Source organism: Macrobrachium nipponense, chromosome 1, assembly GCF_015104395.2.
Source record: "Macrobrachium nipponense isolate FS-2020 chromosome 1, ASM1510439v2, whole genome shotgun sequence".
NCBI classification, from domain to species: Eukaryota; Metazoa; Arthropoda; class Malacostraca; order Decapoda; family Palaemonidae; genus Macrobrachium; species Macrobrachium nipponense.
In genome coordinates this window covers 147,980,712-147,989,873 of record NC_087200.1, presented here as the reverse complement: position 1 = coordinate 147,989,873, position 9,162 = coordinate 147,980,712, and the positions used below count along the sequence as shown (strand labels likewise).

Here is a 9,162-nt window from a genome sequence, read left to right as displayed (position 1 = left end):
TTTTTATGACAGCGTATGGTCCCTAGGAACCCCAAGCGTCTGCCCACTTCGTTAATTCCTCCTGAACCCTAATTGAGCTTGCTATCACAAAATACTATCAGTGAATAATCACTTTACCTTTAACTTGACCTCAAGAATTCTAACCAATGACACTAGTAAATCAAAATTTGTATCACCATCCACCACTGTCAACGTCTCGTCGCATTTGTTGAGGGAGGCATGCGCGAGCATGCAAGAGAAACAAGCAAACTGTATCACCGTATATATAAAACTTCGGCCAGAGGAGGGCACAGACAGTTTGGCTCTGGCCTTTGTGTGGTGTGGATGTTGTGGGCTTGATCTCCCGCCGCGCTGACTGACATAGGGGAGACCGCGAACACCTGTTGGGCGGAAGAATTATTCCCCTGGTTTCAAGGTAAGGAGATGGACGCTCTATTTAAATTCTCTCTCTCTCTCTCTCTCTCTGACAAACTTTTAATTAGTTAACCAATTTGTCGTACAAAATCCCAAATAATTTGTCTCTTCTCTTTTCCAAGATAATACGATTAAAAAAGGTTTTGACCCTAAAAACATTTGTTCAACTATGAAGGACGCTTTAAAATAGATTCCTCCAACAACATCAAGTGTACTTAGGGGTACGCATATGCTCGCTGGTTACTGACAGATAATGAAACCATATTCATATGAATAAATAAATAAATAAAAAGAAAAGAAAGACCGTATGTCTGGCCAAAATTGTGACTCTGATCACAACTTTTTCAAGTGACTAGGGGCTTATAATTTAGATTAAAAAGAAATTTGTTTCTGCATGTGGATGGAAAAGTAGACCTAAACAGCGATTGGCCCAGGGATTAAGGGAATCAACTTTTTGGGTCGAAAGCTTGAGGTGTAACTTACATATGTGGAACAATATTCTATCATATATAAAACAGTAAGTATAGAATTCATTTAATAGTGGCGTATGAAATTTATAAGTGCATTTGAGAGAACTCATATAATAATTATAAAGTGTGACAAAGGTTATATTTAACGTAAAGTAAATAGTACGAGTGAATGTATCTTATTTACAAATATTATGTGTTTATTTATAAAAAGCATATTTTGAAAATATCAACTTCTATATAAACGTTGGTGGTTCGTTTCGGGCGAGGCCTCTGGGACAGTGAGGTGTTACTTGTGCTTCCCTTTCGGATCCCACTAAAGCAATTGCCCTGAAAGTATGTATACTTATGTGTGTGTATATTGTATGTAAAACCTTATAAAAACTAACAAAAACAATCAAGCACTATAGTTTGATAGGAATTAGGTGCATCAATAAAATGTTAGTGACGATATACACACAGATGTATAGACACGCATAAATAGACAGAAGTGCAAAAATCTGTAGGTTGAATGAGGCGGGAAATACAGATGTCATTGAGTTCCAGACTCAAGTAAATGAACGAAGGATTAATGAGACTTATTGATATTTTAGTTGACAGTATCTAGAGTATTCGTGAGACAGTGATGCCTGGCGGGTACAACACCAAGACACTCTCTAAACAAAAAGCTTTGATTTAACTCTGTCAAGGAGAGAGAGAGAGAGAGAGAGAGAGAGAGAGAGAGGACAGAGAGAGAGAGAGTATTATAAGACAACCCATATAGGATGACAATACTCCATATGAGGACTGAGAAGTCCCAAGGACGTCTGCAGGAGCTGCTCTGAAGAGAAGGACATGAACACATAAATAAATCATATCTTCTCCACGAAGTAGACTCACCAATATCCACAATATGAAATTCCCAAAACATGTTTATCGTTCCCAAATCCAAAATCCTGATGGAATGATGGGAGCCAGTTCCAAAATTCCCAAACATTATTGTATAGGTAAAAGGACGATACAAGAGGATAATGAACCGTGTTTTGTCTGCCCAATTCAAAGATGGTGTACATATCCCCATTGACATTATGCTCGAGATTGAGGGCAGAGAATGTGCTTCTGAAGAAGTTGAAATGGAATATGAACGGCCGTGTGCGTCTGAGTGTGCGTGTGTGTGCGTGTTATCTGCGCATACATACAGATACATATGCGGATAGTACACAATGCCTGTTTCGTACATAAGGGTCCCTTCTCCGTACTAGTAATCTCTACAAAGGCAACAATACCTAATCCATTCTTGGCCATATCAAAACAAGAAACACTTCCCAGACTTCGACCTCCAGCAAAAAAAGGCTCATAACAAAAACGCGAAAACAAAGCAAAAAAGTATAAACAAAACAAAAACAACATCTACGAAGATCAAAACAAACAAAGCAAATCTGGGCATCGACCCTTAAATAGGAAAATAAACCAAAAAAATAAACCGGGTGTACCATAAACATCTGAATTACACGTATTATCCTTTTGAGCTCTCTACTGTAGATTCGGCTCCTCTTAATACACAGCACGAAGATCATTCTTTCTCTTTTTTTTGTAGTTCTTCCTTCTTTTTCTCTGGTCGTATCAAACGGGCGGGAATAATAATAATAATAATAATAATAATAATAATAATAATAATAATTACTAAAAAATAATATCATCATCATCATCATCATCCAGAGCGATCGAACACAACCACACACAAATGTCTGATTACTACCTGTGATTCATTACTATTCTTTGCAGGTTATGACGTGTATATGATTATCATTACTAGCAAAAGTAATAGAAGTAGTACTGGTATGCTTTAATTGTTAGTCTTGTTTAATTCAATTGCACTTATACCTCAGAGAGAGAGAGAGAGAGAGAGAGAGAGAGAGAGAGAGAGAGAGAGAGAGAGAGAGAGGGGGGGGTTGTGTGCTTGATAGAAAGCATAACTTCAGAATTTATTACGTAAGCTCAAATGGCTTCGAGGAAATCGCGTGCCCGATAAGAGAACAGAAAAATAAAACGGTTTATAGTGGTTTATTTTATGCCCCACTACTGCTTCTGTTACTGTCGTTGATATACAAGAATGAAGACATCTGGGCACAACCCTGAGCGAGGATACCAGGCTAATTACAATAAGTATCGCTAGAAATAGAACGATAAACCATGCTGTCGGGAAAAAAAAAAAAGTCACTGATCATTCTGAGACGCTTCATCGAATGATGTCTAGAACATAGTGAGGAATGTGAAAGTCGACTTAATTAGACGTACAAGATGTGCATGACGGTTGGAGAATGAAGACGCACAACAACAACGCAAGAGGAAATGTTCAGGAGAGAGAACTAGTCATCTGAAGAACGAACAAAGAACCGTTGCAAAGACTGCTGCCAACTGAACAGAACTAACGGAACTCTATGACTTGGAGCCACCTCATACACCCGCATAAGAATGCCCGGTAAATCTAGCGACTGAATTTTATGTTGCTGAACGCGACCAACGCTCGATTCATTGCCGGGCCCATACGAAAAACAATGGAGATTAGATCTCCAGGCGGAAATGAGGGATGATCCCGATACAAGACGATAATAAAGCCTCCTTATACAATCTTGTAGGAAGTGGTGAGAGGACGCCGATCCCATTACACGTCCTAACGACCTCCGAATGGGCGCTCATCATCGTCAATTCATCAAAGGGAGATTAGACGAGACTAAAGGGAACGAAATTAATTCCGGTGATCTCACAGGAAGTCGGTTTCTCACTCAACCGTCGCATCTCAGCGATTAATCACAATGGTCATTAATTTCGCCAGATTGTGAATATATATATATATATATATATATATATATATATATATATATATATATATATATATATATATATATATATGTGTGTGTGTGTGTGTGTGTGTGTGTATGTATATTATACATAATGAATTTTCATCACATCGCCGTGGTTATATTACATGCATTCAGCTACAATATTTTACATGTATAAACCGAAGGGGAATCTTTTAGTTTATCAGAAGTCCGTCGTCTCATGGGCTCGAACTACCGAAAACGAGAACTGACGACGTACAGTGATGCCTTGGCGGCTTAGCCTTTCCAGCTATAAAGGGGGGGATATGTTGACAGACTCTCATGTACAAATCCCCATAGAACTCAGGTATTTGTAATTAGTGTAATTAGGCGGATAAGCTTAGGCATCGCTGCTCGTCGTTAATTCTCGTGTTCGGTGGTTCGAGCACATGAGAGCGAACTTCTATCAACTAAAACATCTCCCTTTGGTTTACACACATATAAATACATTACTTCCGAGGTAGAGTGAATTGGATATTAAACAACATCTGTAGATTAATATATATATATATATATATATATATATATATATATATATATATATATATATATATTATATATGTGTGTGTGTGTGTGTGTGTGTGTGTGTGTGTGTATGTGTACACAGATCTTCCACGAAATCATCTGTTCCGCCCTCTACACGGAATGCCTATCTGCAATGCGTTGAAACCCGGTATACACACAGCACCATTGCCCTGTATCATGCACCCAGTCCCTCGCTCCCCGAATATTGACTCCTATATCGCAAAACATTTTCTTTTATTGGGTTAGCGTTTACAAAAATATGATGCGGTAGACCCTAAATTCAACTCCCTATACCACTTCCGATTTAATAAAATTGAAATGACACGAATACTTCAAAAGAGCTTTTTATTTCAAGACAACATGAAATGCAATATCAAATTTACATTTGATATCGTTTCAAACACGTAGGGTTACAGTAATGTTTAGATCTTAAAACATCTTGCTGAAGATTTCAACTGAAAATGTATTTATTTCTAATTACTAAGTCCTATCTGCAATGCTGACGAAAAAAGTGCCTACAGAAATGTTAAAACATTCCTAGATATTGGTTAAATCGTCAGCGAATCAAATCTGCCAAAATATTAAAAATTATTATTGTTTTTTCTCAAGGCAGAGCCTAGCCATCTTAATGGCAAGCCATTTTTACGAAAACTCGTTACTTGACAACATACAAAAAATGAACTGGGTGAATACTTTCACTGAGTAAAGTCGTCAAGGACATTGATAACAAGATATAACGAAGAAGAGTTGATGGAAGAAGGGTCCAATATTCTAATTTAATCTTCCGTTAATTAGATGTTTCTGCAGAGCGAACGGTCAGTGATTTCATGGGCAATTTTTCACATGATTTTCCTCGAGAGTTGGAAAGAATCTCTGGAATTTATTTATTGGACTTTTCACTTGACGCCTTGAAAGACATGAAGCCGACTGTAATTCGCATCACGTCAAAACAAACTGTATATATAATAAGGAGACTTGTTTTTCTGACTTTTATACATAACCTTCCTTCCTTTGGGAGGAAGAAACATCTACTGCTTTTTCCTTTTTGCTTTCTTCGGACCTGGGCTATACAAGAGCATCAGTATGCACATCCTACTGTCCTATACACTTCCTAAAGTTATTTTTGAAAATGGAGGATTTTTTTTCCTCTCTCTTCTTCATATCATCCGTTAAATCGCATTCTTTCCCAGAGTGAAAGGCTGCCTGATATTAAGGTATATGTGTAATATATATATATATATATATATATATATATATATATATATATATATATATATTATGTATATATATATATATATATAGATATAAGATATAGATATAGATATAGATAGATAGATAGATAGATAGATAGATAGATAGATAGATAGATAGATAGATAGATATATATATATATATATATATATATATATATATATATATATATATGCAATTGTAATAGCCACAATGCCCTCTTAACTTCTTAAATTCTTTACTTTTTTTTTATACGCTTGTCCCAGGTCCCATAATCACAAAGAGGTCACGTTGCCGTGGTCTGGTCGGCAACGTGACCTCTTTGTGATTATGGGACCTGGGTTTGTTTCCCGGTACCAGGCATCACAATTTCTTCAAATTCCTTTGAACCTGATCTTCATGCTTTGTAGTGACAAGCGTATCCAAAAAAAAAAAGAGCAAAGAATTCAAGAAGTTAAGAGGGCATTGTGGCTATTACAATTGGAAATTTTATGCAAGAGCAGGTTGTTGATATAAATGTTAGATGGTAGATTCTGCACTGATAAAACAAAATAATAGGATCAACCTTTCCAATGGAGCCTGGTACTCTGACCATATAGACAATATCTTCCTTAAGGCAAAGATGAAGCGGATTAAGTTAGTCCACCGAAATATAGTCCTTAGCTTTAAAGCAGTGTTTTAACAGGCCTGTTAGACTTAAGTCGTATCCTGTGTTAACAATATATATATATATATATATATATATATATATATATATATATAAAATTTATAAATTTCTGACTAAGAAGAATACAAAGTAATATAATAAATGTATTTGTAAAAACATATACCTAGCTGATGGCTTTCGTCCATCCTCTGCACAGTTAATCGTAGTAAATAACAAGGAGGCATGATACGTTACCAAATATCCACGTAAGACGGTGAGTGAAACCCTGGACTTCTTATGTGGATTTTATGATAATCTCAAACACGCGGACTTTCGTTCTATTTTTATATATATATATATATATATATATATATATATTATATATATATATATATATATGTGTGTGGTGTGTGTGTGTGTGTGTGTGTGTATGTGTATGTATGTATACATATATATATATATATATATATATATATATATGTATGTATGTATGTATGTATGTATATATGGGATAAGGGATAATGAAGTTGACAATACTCGCATCACCAGTAAGAGGTCTCAGGCTTGATCCCCAAGAGAGATAAATTATTATTGTGCACATTCTGTTATACCCTAGACTGTTGACCTAAGCAATGAGTTAGGTACATGGAAGTAAGGATGTTGAGGTGTGTTGCAGGTAGACTGGAGTCCAGCACAGGACCCAAATAATGGCAATTTAGATCATCCTTGTCTCAGGGATGATCTAAATCTTCGCTCGAAATCTCCGAAAATCGCCGAAAAATAGCAGAAGGGTGGATGAATTTGATTTCAAATTTCCCCCGGAGTGGATTGCAGGTGATGTCAGATGACCCCCTCAGGTAATTTACTCATATGTGTTTACTTCAATGCAAATAATAATAATAATAATAATAATAATAATAATAATAACCATACTATAATGGGCGTAATGTCTGTCTGTCTGTCTGTCATTCAATCACGGCCAAACGGCTGGTCAGATGGGCATGAAACTTGGCAAGGTTATGGTGAGGACCCCTAAGATGGTTTGTAATGGGGTTTCATCCAACCTACCCCCCTTCCTTGTAGGGGGTGGGGGGTGAGAAGGGATTCCCTGAAACGGAGCTGTTTCTGGCCGTGACACGAGGCTGGTTATTCCCGTAGACTTAGTTACTTAACGATTTTTCATACATAATTTTTGTACAACTTCCCCGGAGAAATCGCAATAGAAGATGAAAATTATCATCAATATCCACAAGATTTTTTGAATAACTTGAATCCATCGGGACTGCCAGTGCACAAAATAACGTTGAAGAAGTACTGCCCGCTAATGTTGCTTCGGAATTTCGATCCTGCCAATGGACATTGCAACGGAACGAGGTACACCATTATAGAGCTAAACTCCCATGTCATCGAAGCAGTGATAGCAACGGGCCCTCACACCGGCAAACGTCTGTTCATCCCCCAGATTCCTCTGATGCCTTCGGACAACCAGTTTCTGTTCCAGTTACGACGCAGGCAGTTTCCCATCAACCTGGCCTTCTCATTCACTGCAAACAAGTCGCAGGGCCAGACTTTGGATTGTGTTGGTGTGTTTCTGTCGTCACCCATGTTCACGCATGGCCGACTGTATGTAGCGATGAGCAGAGCAACTGACTCTGCCAACTTGAAATTAAGTTGTGGACAAACTGATAATATTGTGTACAAAGAGGTTCTGTAGTAGGTATGTATAAAAATCGCCCTTATTTTAATATTGCTGAACAAATAGTACATATAAATTTATCACTGCACCCGTATTTTATCACCCATCGTAGATAGGTCAGTTTGCTAGTAATAATAATAATAATAATAATAATCAGACATCATTATACCCGAAGTACAAGGCGCACGATAATGGAATGAGCAGTCTGTCAAGCTATGGGGAGGGTGGGTACGAACGGCAGTTGTTCTGGGAAGTTGCAACGGATCAGGAATTCTTTTATTTTTCGACTCGGATGGAACTTTAATAAGCTTCATCTTGCTTTGGCACCAATTGAAGAGTGTTCAAATTCAATTAACATTTTTAGTGACATTCCATATCCTTGTTAGGTATTGGTATTAGTAAGCATTTATCCCCAGTAAGAGGTTAGTGCCATCAGTGCCCCTCCTGCGGTGCACTGTAAGGCATTACTCAAGGTTCTTTGCACCGTCCCTTCAGCTCCTAACTGCAACTTCTTTCATTCATCTTATGTGCCCTCCATTCATTTTCTCTTCCATCTCACTTTCCTCCCTCTCTAACAATTGTTTCGAAGTGCAACTGCTTTGAGGTTTTCCTCCTGTTACACCTTTACAGCTTTCATACCTTCCATTTCTCTTTCAGTGCTGAATGACCTCATAGGTCCCAATGCTTGGCCTTTAGCCTAAATTCTATGTTCTTCTATTCTTCTCGTGAACATTTATCATTCTAGTTCAATCATTGCAGGAATGTTCAGAACAGAAAACAATACTGCCATTATTATATAGCTTCCATCAAGTGAATCCATTAAGTGAAGCCAGGCTTTTCCTTCAGCTAGGAAACAATACGCTCCATAAAACAAGGAGGAAGGTGGTGAATCTGAGAGTATAAAAGGCAAAAAGCTACAGGAGTCGGTTAGAAAATGCTTGACGAAAGCCGATTAGAGAGGAGCTTCAGGGGTTACTCCAAAAAGTCCTACCATTGCAATTTACAACAAACACATTTTTAGTTACTTGTTTATGTATTTACTTTTGTATGAAGCTGTTAAGCAAACGCTCGTCCCAACATATATTCAAGAGGCGTAATATGTGACGACGGCATGTGTCATTTTTTTGCTTGTTACCCATCTAAGTAATAATTATAACCAGAGCCAACGTTGCTGAGTTTTACTGAACTCAAAACACTTGCGGTATAGCGACAACGTACAGAATAGTACTGAATGTGTAATGCTTTCCAGTAATGAAAGAGTTCCAAAATTTCAATAAATGAATGAATAAATAAACAAGTCCCAAATTTTCAATAAATGAATGA

The 9,162-nt window shown here is 37.3% G+C and overlaps 1 protein-coding gene across 1 annotated transcript in view; it reads left to right on the top strand.

Moving 5' to 3' along the window:
* The first annotated feature begins 285 nt into the window (after positions 1 to 285).
* Positions 286 to 9,162, top strand: part of LOC135219735 (cysteine-rich venom protein-like) — a 217,769-nt gene continuing 208,892 nt past the window's right edge. Inside the window, exon 1 of the mRNA XM_064256742.1 lies at positions 286 to 415. The gene's annotated coding sequence lies outside the window, so the exon portion shown is untranslated. The remainder of the gene's footprint in view (positions 416 to 9,162) is intronic.